This window comes from Bombus terrestris, chromosome 2 (assembly GCF_910591885.1).
Source record: "Bombus terrestris chromosome 2, iyBomTerr1.2, whole genome shotgun sequence".
NCBI lineage: Eukaryota > Metazoa > Arthropoda > Insecta > Hymenoptera > Apidae > Bombus > Bombus terrestris.
The window spans coordinates 3860087-3875439 of NC_063270.1; the positions used below are offsets into that span (position 1 = coordinate 3860087).

Genomic DNA, 15353 nt, shown 5'->3' on the forward strand with positions numbered 1-15353 from the left:
TTTTTATCATCTCCATTATTTTTCATCTCTGTTGAATTTACCTTTAAGCGCAATTTTCCAATTGCAAATAAAATACACTACAAATGATTTTCCAATCGTAATAAAATAAAAACAAAAAGTAAAAGTAAAAGTAAAGTTATATATAGTTACATTCGTAAGGATTACTGATAAACAACAAAATTAACTAACTCGTTTAATTAAATGTTACTGTATATAATATTATACATATTATAATATTATACATGTATATAATATTATTATGTATATAATGTATATAATATTATACATGTAATATTTAATTGATAAATTGTATATGTAATTTTTCTCGCGAAGCAATGTGATAAAATATCGACTGTAGGCTACAATAGCGAAACGCTATCAACAGAATAAAATAATATTTCAATAATGTGAATAAATGATGAATTAAGAAAAAGAATCGTATTAAAGTTACAAGAGACGCCTTCTCAACGAGTACCATACATACCTTCCGTGATCGAAATAAAAATTTCATTACACGACCATCATGTCACACGTAAATATTGTTCAACACAGACGAGACAATAAGCTTTTACTTTTTACATAAGCGTCACTCACTCGAGTTTCTGTTTTCCGAAAACAGGAGAGGCTACTCGTTAATCTCGGTCAATGCTTTGAGCTGTTTCTGATTACATACTTTGTCGCTTTGTAAAGATTATTAATATTCTTTCCGCTTCTTCTACCTTCTATCGTTTAAATTATAAACCTGTGTATAAGTATAAGAGAATCTTCGAATTTTAGTAGCAGTAAGATATACTTGGCGGAGGCTGAGCACCGCTTCCGATCTACCGCAAGGATCAGAAAGGAGGGGAAGAAAAAAAAAGTAGAACGAAGAGTTTTCTTCGAATGGAGGGAGGTTCCATCTAACAGTTAAGTTAACCGGCCCTGATGGGCTTCTTCGACTTGGACCACTGCACTCACGTTCACGTTCACGTTCACGTTCGCGTTCACGTTCGCGTTCGCGTTCGCGTTCACGATCACGTTCACGTTCACGTTCACGTTCACGTTCACATCCATACACATACACGGCCGCGCGTGCGCGCATCTCGGACTTCATTTTCAATCGCACGACTGCGACCGCTTGAGCTTAAGAGTTCAACATCTCATTCTCTCTTATTGTTAGCCTTCCGTTCTTTTCATCCTCTATTTAACTTGTTCCACGCCTATTTCATTGTTTGTCATGCCAGGATAATAGTAGGAACAACGAACAATCGATTCTGTGTCACGCAAAGTAACGCGGAGAAAATTCATCTACATGAAAATATAGAATAGGATTACACATTTTTATAGAGGATTCGATTATCGTATCTTGAATCGAATTATCGAGTGTTATTCTTTTTGTTTTCGGATCGACGTTGTTTTATTAACTAAAAATATCGACTAAAAATTTGAAGCTTCATATTTTTGCATAATAGCTGTGAAATGAGTAGCTCTGTAGGTTTAACCGAAAACCAGTTTCTACTTTGCAGTTTTAACGATAAAGGTGTTTGTGCAAGTTATCATTCTGTTCGAAAAACAAGGTAAAAATCTGTCAAAAGATAAATCCGGGCGAAAGGCAGGTTTCGAAAGTAAAACCATGTATGTTTCTCGTCTCCGATTTCTATATATTTCCAAATCAAACAGCTAACCGATCCGTGGTTTGAGTTGAGCACCTCGCGCGCGCCGAAAGAAAAGTAGGATGCATCTACAAAACAGTTAGATGGCCCTGATGTTAGTAAATCGCCAAGCCTTCACGCCTCCTTTCGTCTTGATACATACACTACACAATACACATGTGCTATATTCGATTTTTTATCTACTTGCAGGACTCGGACTCTCGCGTGTCGTATTTTCATAACTTCCTTCCACTCTTTTATCGTAGATAGAAAAATTGATCTCAACCTCGATAACTACTTATGCAGCTAAATATATGTACATATTTACATTGTACATACGATATTAATGAAATCAATACATATTTTCAACTAAAAATTATGTGTAATATTCTCATAACTTTTGCTTAATTTAATACTTTTTAACCGACCATGTACTGAAATATATATAGAATGAAAATCAGATTGAACAAAATCTTTGTTTAGTTAGATACTGTGTACATCGAATGGAAACTGTAGAGAACAGAAAATACTAATCAAACATTAGATTAAGAATGTTTGTATAATACGATTGATAATTAATGAAACATATAGTGGAACTCTTACACTTTTATTAGTACATATTGTCTTTTGAATAATTTCTTCTAGAACGTTTCAGCGAATATGGATTGTAATTTTTATTCGTTAAAGCATTATAGAATACAATCTATAATTTATCGAATACTAGCTGGTCTTAAATGTTTATTACAATGAGTTTGTATTAAACTCTTCAAAATTAAACTCAATTTTGATCTTCTTTGCAATGCCTAGTATATAATACATAATATGCATGTACTACATGCAACATGTATTACAATTTTCAATATACTTAATACTAGAACCATTATACGTACTAATTTCGATGTGTAGGTACATAAATATTAAATATTTACGATCAATTTCAGAAGCTCCTATTGATTTTATTGCTAATGTGAGCAATTTTTATAAATAGCGAATAATGTAAACAAAGTAGGTAAATAATAAGAGTGTTACTGTGCAGACTTATAAGAAAGGAGGAAGTATAGAATATAGGGAGAAGTTCGTAGTTGTGAATGTATCTGATATTACAAAATTAGTCAAAATGACGATACATGTTTTGATAGCCAGAAATGGACGCAATAGGAGTAGTCATGCGTTGCTATATGGCTATATCGCTATATCGTTATACCGCTATACCGCAATACCACTATATGCTGTTATTTGTATATATGAGACTTTTTTTTTACCATTTTGAACATTACGCGTGCTTATCCTTATGTCTGTGTTGAATCTATCAGAAATAGCGAATTAAATCCGCACTTCTTTACTCAGCCATTTTCTCATCTCTGCACAGTAGATTGTTTGAACATTGCGTTGTATAAGTTGTATTATACGTAGTTGGGCCACACAACCGACCCGACCGGTTTCACAGATCGACATCCTCGTTTCCTCCGGACTGTCGATCTCTGGTCTCTCGCTTCTATTCCGCATTCGTGCTTCTTGACATGTTTAGATGCACGCTTAGATACGTTGATGGTATACATAAATTATAGACTTTCTAAGATGTAGCGAGAAACTCGTAGGTATAGTCATTGCTTGGATCTAACAATTTCTCACTACTCTGTTTCAAATTTATTTTTTAGCCGGTAATAATGAATCGAAAACTAGCTACTTCGTAGAAGAAGGTTGGAAAATTGACCTCCCTAAACGAATCGATAATCTCTTAGTCACACCGCGAAGTAGTGAAATTGGTCCATTGTTGTGTGTCGGTTTACGAGGCTATGCGTCGCATCGTAGAGGTATCCAGAAACTCGAGAAAGGAAGCAAGAGACGATACCGAAAAGGCAAAACTGGTAGAAGATGGAGAGCAAATACGAAGAGAAGAAGAAGAAGAAGAAGAAGAGATACGAGTATGGAGTCAGACTCTTACCAACCGCAAGAAATCTGTCCTTCTTGGCATGATCTTCTTCGATACAAACCTGTCGGCAGCTTGCCAGCGCAGCGTGCAGGATATCGTATGCGACGCGTTTGTGTTCTGGCCAGATAAAAAAAGTGCCCGCTTTTATAGGTTTCCATATGCGGGTCGTCGCGCGTCTTTTTTTATATTTTTACAATCGTGTAGTCTGCTTTTGTCCATGGAAATCCATTTCTACTCCCTATATTCTACAATTCTCATTTTTTGTAAAGCTTGTTTCATTGTATTCAAAGCTACTGTAAAATTCACTTTACCATACTTGGCATGGTAGAAAGTATAAAATATAAAATATAAAATATTATAAAGTATAAAATAAATATTTATTTGAAAACTTATCTAAACTCAATCTGTTGATTTATAATTTATAATATAGATAATATCGAGAAAATTCATGGTATGGATTAGAATTTCAGCTCGATATAGATACAGATAAACTATATTTGTGAGAAATTTTGTTTAAACACTACTCGAATTCTTCGAATTGAGCATTATCAAATACATTTGTGATACAAATATTAAATACAAATTGTGATAATGTTAAAGTATCTTTTAGCCGATATGATGTTAAAACCTGCTCTTACTTCAGTTCACTATCAAAGGGATTCGTAAAACAAAGGGTTCAATTAATAATTTAATAATAGAGTGTCAATCCCATTATTTTCTCTGGAATAGGTTATACATACATACTTATGTCAAATACTTATTTGAATTCGAATACTTATGTGAATATCACTAAAATGTGTACATATATAAATTAATGGGAAATCAACATTTGTCACCTTTTTATATTGTTACTTGCTGTGTAGTGTACTTATCTGCCTCATAGTGTAGAAATTAAGTAACTCGAAGATGAAAAGCTTTTCAAATAACAAAACTGTTTCATAGAGCTTGGCATCTACAAATATCAATTTTGTCGTTGCAAGTTACTTTTCAAACATTCAAACGTAATTGTATCGTATCATTAGAAATAATAGTGTAGTATCATGGATGAGGGGCCTAGGGGGTGTTGTACGGATTATAAACAAGCGGTTGGTGAGCGCGTATGTAATGAGGTTAAGACAAAAGACAAAGGGTTGCTAGGGGACAGTAAACGAATTAACAGCAGTATGAGTTGAGATGTCAGAGAGTGTGGATTGCGTTGATGAGAGTCGTTGATTAATTATTCAGTTGTGTTAATTATTATACGTTTGCTGCGATTAGTTCATGTTTAACAAACATTATTCTCTGTTCAATTAACACCTGTTCAATCTAATTATCATTAATAAACTAATTAAAGTAGTGTTACGATACTACAATAGGATACTTTTGGAGCGGTAGCGTTACGTATTATCCGTATCTTTCGCGTCTTTCGTGATATCTTTTTCTCAAAATTTTAAAGCGATACTTGGAGTAATATTTGTTTAGTAAAAAGTTAATGGGAAATTAATATTTTTGGAGCGAATTTTGCTAGCTTTATTAATCAGCGTATACCAGGTTGAAGCAGCGCTATTGATTTTTAGAGAAGCAAGCCTGCTGGTTTGTATGTGGTAATTCCTCCTTTCCCCTTCGTCAAGTTTTCGAGAAGGGTCACTCCATAATTTGAATATACAGCACCCCGTTTATACTCGTGCCGGCGAATTTCGAGTTTGCTATATTTGACCGACCATATGGTTCGTTTTACCCTAGTCGCCCCCTAGCCGTAAGGTTTCAGGCATTCCATTCGTTTTCTGCTTTGCAATACTACTTTTATTGAAAATCATTTGACAATTTTTTCGCTTTTCGTATTTAAGTACAAACATATTAGGGATAATACTTTCTTAAGAGCTTTTGATATTACATGTGATTATTTTATATATCCTGATATTTTTTACACACACACATATATATATATATATATACATATTACAAAGAGAACTATATTATTTAAAATTAGTATTTACTAGTAAAATATCGCTTTATTATTAAATAATCGCTCAAAAGTATTCGAACTCTTACTTATCTTCGATAGCGTGTAATTTAATTAGAAAACTAAACTTTGATTTTATTATCACGATTATAAGCAGGTACATATGGATGCGCGATATTAAGATATGATAAAATTAATTTTTGAAAACTAACGTATGGCATTTGTATATAGCATTTGTATACAGGGTGTACTATTATAATTCTGAAACGAAAACCGATATCGATAGGAAAACCTACTTTTCAAAGTTTATTCGCCTTTCAACTTTCAACAAATACAACGATATATTATAAAAAGCGTTCTTAATACTGAACTTGTTTTTCCCGAAGCGTGATTTCTTGTGCGAAAACCTGTATTTAAGTAACGTGGGCTCTAAGGACGAGCCACCATCCTATTTTTAAATCGACCCTATGACTGTTCGTTGATATTCGTTCGTCGTGGAAGTTTGCCAAGCTACGAAGGTGCTATAGTTGAGATCTCGATGACTGCAGGTTTAGTCGGAACGGTTCGGGGAACAGTTCTTGGTAAACACTTTAACGATAAAGCCACGAATCCTTCGCTCTCTGCAAGAGGTTCGCAAACGTTAGTAATAGCAATATGTATGCAGTAAAGTAAGCATTTGGACGAGATCAGTAACGTTCATGAAACTATCGCTTCCTCAGTTTGTATGATTTGCGCAGCTATGGCTTCAAAAATTATTACAAGTCGTCATACTTAATTAAAAAGTGTGACAATGAAAAGAGAAGAGATTTAACAAGTTTTAAATCTAGCAAATCTTCATATTAGATTTTGATAAATTTGAATTGTTCAAAAATTATAGTCGAAGGACAGAAAGTAACACTGAACTTTTTATTTGAACATTTGATCAAAAAATAAATGAGAAAAGATAAGCAAACTATCTATCGGATATTCACTTATAACAATAAATAATAAGATTATCATTGAGATTTTGATTTCAGAACATGGTTCATTACATTGTTTAACATGTATCTAATTTCTAATCTTCAAACCTTCAGTAGGTGATTCCTGTAGACTTTTGCGAGCTAAACACGAATCTACAAACCGGTTTTTCCTAAACCCTACAGGTTTAGGAAAAATCAATTTTAAGAAGAATTGCATATCATAGTAACATTATCGAGTTGCGATTGAAACGAAAAAATTCTGTGACCTCTCCTGAATAAAATGATATGTACTGTTATTGCATTATAAACATTTATAGGTGTTTAAATGCACCGTTTTTTATTTACATTTTTCAATTTATTCCAAAAGCTAAAGGTCTGGAAGAAAATGTAATATTAGTACGCGATAGAACAGATTTATGCTAAGGAAAGAATTAAGAAAAGTATTAAGAAAAGCTAGAAAATCAGCATTTTGATTTAAATGCAAAAGCGAAACGTAATACCATATTTGGCAGAATACAGGGCGGCGACAGTGGTACTCAATGTTGACGGATGCTTTACCTTCCGTTCGGCATACCGGAACCGTTAAATGCGCGCGGTCGTTAGTCGCCGGCATTGAGTACCATTGCCGCAGCCACGTGTTTTGCCAAACTTCTTTGTTTTTTCATTGGAATCAAAAGATGACTTTCTAGTTTTTCTTTATGCTTTCCTTAGCAGAAATGTCTGTTCTATCGCGTAATAATGTTAGATTTTCTCCTGGTCCTTTAGTTTTTTAAATAAATCGGAAAATGTAAGCAAAAAGTGGTGCGTTCTAGGTGTCTTTCGCCTTGATCATCGTTTAAACATATTTAAATATTTAGAATGCAGTAACAGTACATATCATTTTATTCAGGAGAGTCCACAGAATTTTGTCGTCTCAACCGCAACTCGATATTTGTTACTGTAAAAAGCACAAAACATCTTGAACAAGTTGAAAATTTGCAATTTTTTCAAACCTGATTTTTTTCAATAACTGTAGCTTCTGGGAAAGAAACGGTTTGCAGATTCGTGTTTAGCTCAAAAGTTTACAAGATTCATCTACTGAAGGTTGCGTCATCGGAAAAAAGTTAAAATTTCTTAAACAGTGTTATGGAATTAACACTAATGCTACTAATTAATATCAAATCCTTTTATAATAGCATAACAGTAACAAATTTGGTAATAAAACACAAATTGGAATTTTATAAATTGCAGATAAGTTAGCTGTCTACTGTATTTGACGTGTATTTGTAAAGTTATAAAAACTGTCAAACAATTCACAAAAATATACGCAAGTCTGTAACTTATAATTATTTGTCAATTCAATTCGTATGGTAGAAATATTAGATTTATTTGTACCGTAAGATTAGATATGGAAATTACATCTACTAAGCTGTGTATACTATACATACATATGTATGTTTCATAGATATATACTTGTAACCCTTTCTTTTTTAACATAAATTTTAATGTTCATTCTCGGCACGATTTATGGATGGTAACCAGGCATGTGCCGCCTTTAATCGTTGTATCGTGAAAACGGATTCTAGATACTATATACTATATATTATACGCTATGAAAGGAATATAAAATGAAATTTTTTTCTACTTGAACTTGGTTAATTACCAATTGGATACGTATGAACGATCAATAGGATGTTATTGTAGATGCAAAATTAAGTACAAAATTGAGAATAACATTTTTCCGTTTAAGGTTTCATTTTCATGAAAATAGAGTTTAGTTAAGAATCGGCCTGAATATACCACACGTATGATACATTTTCAAGTTTATTTTTCTCGAAAACAAAGCTTCTTGCGAACAAGTTTTATCGTACATTTTCGACTTACTTTCACACATAGAATGACCTCCTGTCGATTATTTAGTTCTATCCAGGCCGGAATTTGTCACGTTCAATTATACCTGATGAATTTTCAAACTTGATTTTTTCGAAAACAAAGCCCCGAACGAACAAATTTTACTGTATACTTCTCTCTTATCTTTTCACAAAGAACCATCTCTCATCCGCTTGACGTATTTTTGGGTCGCCTGTATGTAACTTGTACATATATTATTATACATACCTACATATGTATTATACATATGTATTAAACAGTGTCGATTATTTTCACCATATCACTATATAAATTAAATGGTTGTAGGTTCGATAAACGCACATGCTCTACTATTATTTTATCGACATGCAGTATATTTAATTTTTTTTTATATTTTTGTAGAAATGATATTCCTATAAATCGTAACATATATTTGTTCAATCGTGTTCAATCCTTATATCCCTCAATCATTCTGTTTACGCACTTAAGTTATTATATTGTCACAAGTGCATCAGTACGTCAATTACCATTGTTTCAGTATCTACATCTACACTATCACATCTCTATCAGTAAAGTGTAAACGAAATTCAATTATCTTTAATAAATAATAATTATGTACACGGGTGAATTAACAACTAACAATATTATAAGTACATATATGTATGTATATAACAATCAGTAATAACAATAAGTACTAATTAATATAATTCATACGGTTTCCTATTGCATTATTGCTCGGATGCTTAACAACAACAGTCTGTGTATATGTAAATGGTTGTATAATGGTTGTATAATCTTAATGCCGCTACCTTAAAAGGGTTAATTGCAGAAAGACATTGCGGTCGTATCCAACTTTTAATTCTGCGATCTTATTTTAACTTTAAACTTGACGAATTGACAAGTATATAGTATAGTATAGTATATTATATACTTACATAGTATATAGTATACTATATACTAAGTATAGTTATTTCCTTGAGTAGGTAACGTAATTGTTTGCTTTAGTATCAGTATCTATCACAGATGCATCAATGGTGCATATACCGTAGGATGCGTCAACGTTCGCAAACATTTGCGAGCGTAGTGTTCAGTGCTCGTGGTCATGCGCGTCACGTTAATCTACCGGTATTCGCCGGTATTCTTCCACGATGCGTCGTGTCGCGTTGCGTCAGATAGAGACGCGGTTTTGTAGTAGCAATAATAGCGGTACTTACCACATCCTTCTAGTCGATCGTGTAATCAGCCTCAGATAAAAGCATATTATTCCCTATTTTCGATTTATTTTTGCATAAGATACTATCACTGTCTATATGCATACATACATATATATATATATATATGTATACGATACCTACACTGTGCAGATTGTAAATATGATATTTGTATTTACATGTTAAAATCTATTAATTCTAAAAATATGTTCGCAACATTTCGTTTCCGACTTTTAATCACAGAGTCAATAGTGATGTTTCTTATTTATCAAAAAGAATATAAAATATTTACATAAAACAATTAATTATCGATCGTTCGTAACAACATAAGTACGAAGTAAATACGAAGCAACGGAAGTAATCATTCGTTAAAATGTTAAATCTATTCGTGTATCCTGCGCTAAGATGATTTACTGTTAGCTGATTACAAACGGCGACTACAAAGTGCGCCAGCTATTTAAAAGGAGTATTTAGGCATCGATCGTTTAAAATTTAACGTTTAATGTTTATCGCAATGTTGTAGATGTGTTTGAAACTTTGATAGCGACCTTGGAAGCTACAAGAAAATTTGTTCGCGTTGAAATGATTTGAATATCTTTTGTATAATGATCGTCTGTTAAAAAGCTAACATAACGAAATGTTATAATATGACATATATGGTTATATGTATAATGGAATAACATTATTGCCTAGTACCTATTATATATGTGTATAATGAAGTAAATACTCAGAAGAAGTAATAAAGTTTTAAAATTTCGGATTATTCTCATATGTGTTATGAGTTATTACAATTTATAGAGATACACGAAAACATATTATCGCAATGAACAATAATTACACAAAAATATGGCTATAGGTTACTGTAGGTGACTATAAATGACTATAAATAAATGACAAAATAATGTATTGTAGTACATATGTAATTAGCTAAAAAATGAAAGTAATATCCATGCGCTCATGTTTAGCTTTCTGTTGCAGGTGATATTAAAGAACATGCGTCACTTTCGCCGAGTCGTGATTGACGAGAAAAGGGGCAACTTGTAAAAACAAGTAAGTAAGTACGTTAGCTAAATTAATGAAGAACGCAGAACCGGCGGCAATACACGATTTCTCAATATGTATGGAAACTTTACTCGAAACCTGTCCATATACGCCGAGAATGAAGCCAGCCAGAATAATCTGAGTTTATCGATCGACTCTTAGTTGCCAACTTGGCAACGGCAAACTCCCGGAATTACGAATGAAATGTTCTACATAGTGAAACAGTTGGCAAATCAGGCCTGCTTTTCATACCTTTGCAAGGCCCTTGCCATATACCTCTCATATGGTATACGGAATTCCGTCTTCCTTCCCGGATGTTTTGTATTTAGTATCTAATTTTCTCTGAAAACGATTAATTACGATCAACATTATATTATGGCATATTATTACTATGCGAATAATATTGAATTATTCGTTTTTAATTAGTATGTTATTTAATTAAGAACGCGTACTGGCTGAAAGTGTCACTTATACAAATAAAGGAATATGTATATATATTATATTATAGCATTATAGAAACACGTGAGGGCGAGCGATAGAGAACAGAGAAAAGTACCTCCATTGCCCTTGTGTTGCTTTGCGGGACTTTCCAACGCACTATACATAATATGTATGAGGATTGCGCTAGTATAGCGATCCAAACACGTTTCTGAATATCATATACAATATTGAAAATATACATACATACATACATATATATATATATATTGTACAGTACACACAGAACCACAATCGAATCGTCTCGTTTGTGCAGGCAGTTCTTCGCTGTTGAGCGTTGAGTCACACAGACGAGCGTTAATTGCACTTAAGACTATACGATAAAGCTGGACGGAAATGCTCGATACCTTTTACCACGAATCCCGAGCCAAGCTTGAACGCGATCATTGCCATTATACCGTTGTACAATATCGGCAATTTGTTTGCGCGCTCTCTCGTAATCCGTGCAACGGAAATTTAAGTCTGTTACATTTACGCGAAGCTCCTATATAGTTCCATGCAAACGAACAACGCTTCGAAATCGTTCTACTTGTAATTGTGATAAGACTGTGACAATTAGTATGTAAGCTTTGAAAATCCTTGACGATCTAAATTACATAATTTCATTCGACTAATTCGTAAAGTAATTTACAAATATTTATGTCAGTTAATTGAATTAGTACACGCTATTATTCTAAGACTTTTAGTTTCTCATTTTTTGTCTTTTATATTGAAATTATGAAATCAAATGTTTCCCGCATAAATTGCTTTCATACATACATTTCTTTTCATAAGTTTGAAATTGATCTTTTTAGAATCTTCAATGTACATTTTAAATCATTTCAATTGTAATCGCGGTTATTCAAAAACAAACGAGGAATAATGTGTAGAGTGCAGGGAACAACGTCCATTGCGTTCAAAGCTGCACGATTTATGTATGTATGCGTATATGATTCTGGCTTCCAGAACACCCTTCCATCAGTGGTTCCCAGTAAGTTATTGGACATTTGCATAAAATTTGGAATGAACATTTCATAGTTTTCATATTTTATTCCATATATTTTGTTCTTTTTCAAAATAATAAGCGGCAGAAATTACGCGATTCTAAATGGTATTTTTAGATTTCGATATTTATAAGAAAAAATTTCGTTACGTTACGTTAATATTTTGATATGTTGTAAACTCGAAAGACTGAGAGTTACTGATCCAAGTCGTAGAAACGCTATTGATAGAATTTGTGGAAACAGGGCAGTTGAGAAGAATTGAAAGGGTTACAAGAGTAGGCAGGCAAGGTTTTTTTGGTATAAAGGTTGCGTACGGTTGTCGGCATCGGACTTGTAGTCGCTGTTATTAAACGAAGAACAGACAGACTCGTCACAGAGCTACATTTTATAATGTGTGACACGCATTTCTAAACCGATGCGACGGGACTGGTTTAATGTTCGATCGATCGGCTCGGTCTAAGTAGCTAAACAGTACGGGGTCGGTAATGCTTATTGTAAGATCATGGATAGTGAATCACCCTCGACCATCAGGCATATACCTACGTACGTTCTTTAGGTATGCTTTTATCAAGCTTGCTCAGGGAGGGAACTAATCCACCGATGCCGACGGTAAAACGAAATGGACAGGGGAAATTGTGAGAAAATCGATACAGTACACTGCGTTTTTTGATTCAATGAAATACGATATACATACATAAGTGAATTTTTCGAATTTCGAGCAAAGAAAGAAATATAATATAATATTATATATATGTATATAAATGTGACTATATGTATTTTTATAATTCTAGCTTATAATCGTAGGCCCTTTTTGTGTCACTGCATAGAAACAGGAAAATGTCACTTTTTCTGCTATTATCCAATATTCACTCTTTACTTTCAATATTCAATACTTTACTTTCAATACTTTGTCATATTCTGTCTTCTTTCCTTTTTCAAATGTTTTAATCTTTATCATGAAAGTCGTAAAACTCGATCAATACCTCAAATACCTCGATAAACACCACCTCAAAATGTTTTAAAATAGAGACGACTAGCTAACTTTCTCCTTAGGTCAAAAATGCATATTTTTGCTTCCAGAAATTGAAATAATATATGTATTGACTGATATCTGACTGATATAAAATATATATTTTGCACCGAGTACATATTCCGAACAGAAAATAATGCTATATTTGTCATCTTTCGTAATTCTTCGTTCACTTTTTTAAACTGTTGTTTTTATTGATCCTATGAAATGTATCATTCAATTTTTAAAAAGCGGAAGCAAAATAAAACAGAAAAATAGAATTCAGTAAAAATAAAAAGGAAAAATAGAAATAAAAAAATGTATCGTCTTTTGATTTGAATATAATTAGCGTCACATTGATATTGATAAAGGAGGAAAAGAAAGATAACCTAATCCCAACCAAGTAAAATGAAAGAAGAACAGAAATGTAGGATTATGTAATATAATGTAATATTAGTTAATATTAGAATATCCGTACATATGTATTATGATATCCATTTACTTAACTTAACAGTGGAAGAATAATAGGTATAATAAGGCTCACCCTTTTTTCCTGATGATTTGCATTAGTAATACAGTTTATAAATATGTAGTAACTATCAAATAGCTTTAAAGTAATCTATATATATTTTATAGTTAGGTACAAGTATCTTATCGAATCGATTTTCTTTTTGACATATTTTGATACAATAATTTTAGACAAAAAACGTGCTTGAATAATTCTGCAAGAATTTATTATTAACGTGGTACGTGATATATCTTGCAGTTTTATATATATAATGAAAAACTCATACTCGACACATATTCGTGCTTCTTGAAAGGTATAGTTATCAGCGCGAATCCAATATACGTATAATATATACATTTTTACATTACATCATCAAATGTAAGACTGAATATATTCAAGGACTTTGGAGCAATGAAAACATTATTAACATGTACTACCGTAATATTTATTACGTGTTACATGTTACAATATATTAGGCTACTGCAAAAATCAATGCCTTGTTTCGAAATCTGCAATAAGGGTAAAGATACCTTATAAATATAAGGAAAAGTATAATATTATTTTAGAAATCTGCTATAATTTTACTTTAACTTTTAAAAGAGTATATATATGTAATTGCATGTTATTTTACAATATATACCTACATAATACATTTTGTCAAACCATATTTTAAATGATCTAATATTTACTTAGATCTGATCTCATATTTACATATTATATCATAAATCAAGCCGGTTTCAAGTAGGTGACAAACATTTGAAACATTTTACAATATCTTATAATATGTAGTTTGTATCGAATAGGTTACATTTATTAAATATTATATTATAATGTATAGTATTAATATATAATATCATATAAGATATATATAATATAATATATAATGTTATGTTATGTCTAGACATATTATAAAATTTATGTATATTATTTAACCCTTTTAGTACCAATGAGGATATATCGTTGCGTATGAGCGCTTACTACTCGCATCGTCAGAGCACTTTATCTCAAAATAAATTTATAAAACGTTGTAAATCTTTGAATTTTTCTGCAGAAGCCCTGTGCGAGATGTTTCGCAAATTGAAAAAATTGTTTATGGGTTTAACTTTTTGTTACATTTCGCGATGGTTGATACCGACACTGCGTATACGCTAATGCCATAAGATAAAAGTTCGACACGGGAGATTTGCTTGAGATCGTAATCACAGGTTTTAGATAACACTGTTTGTAACAGAATATCTCCTTATGTTTCACAAAATAATCTTACATCAACAGGACGAGAATAAAATTTTTGATGGACCTGTGCGAAGATCGTGCACAATTTGTAATCTGTGTAATAAAGGATTACAGGATGTATATATTAATAAATTATTTGTGTGACTAATAATAAGTAAATAATACCTATTCACTATAATAATATTAACTATAAATGTTTATAATAATATTAGAATGTTATCTCAGTGATGTCATACTAGCTACACTAATCACTTGTTTTGGAGTAAGTAATCCTCTTGACGCTCGTTGCGCGTCATGGGATTATCATTTAGTTTTCTGTTTTGATATTAGAAATTTTGTTACAAATAATTGAGAATGTAGTATTTATGCTTTATACTACGTGTTCCACATCAAACTATGACTAATCGATGGTTTTTCTTAATTGCAAATATTGTTTATAAAAGAAAATTGATAGTTTCATTTTACCTAATGATTTTGAATAAGTATTACTAGTATGATTTTCAACACATTTTGACCAACCAATTCAAATACAATTGGTATTAATTTATTCTCCTTTA

General features: G+C 32.2%; 1 protein-coding gene across 11 annotated transcripts in view; it reads left to right on the plus strand.

The window, feature by feature from the left end:
• Window positions 1–15353, plus strand: part of LOC100648958 (inositol-pentakisphosphate 2-kinase) — a 78060-nt gene that overhangs the window by 25418 nt on the left and 37289 nt on the right. For 6 of the 11 annotated variants that reach the window (XM_048409809.1, XM_048409840.1, XM_048409804.1 and 3 more), the window contains one exon: window positions 10503–10574. The gene's annotated coding sequence lies outside the window, so the exon portion shown is untranslated. Of the gene's footprint in view, window positions 1–10489; window positions 10579–15353 lie in introns of all 11 variants that reach the window. The other 5 variants (XM_048409854.1, XM_048409837.1, XM_048409848.1 and 2 more) reach the window with 2 other exon arrangements.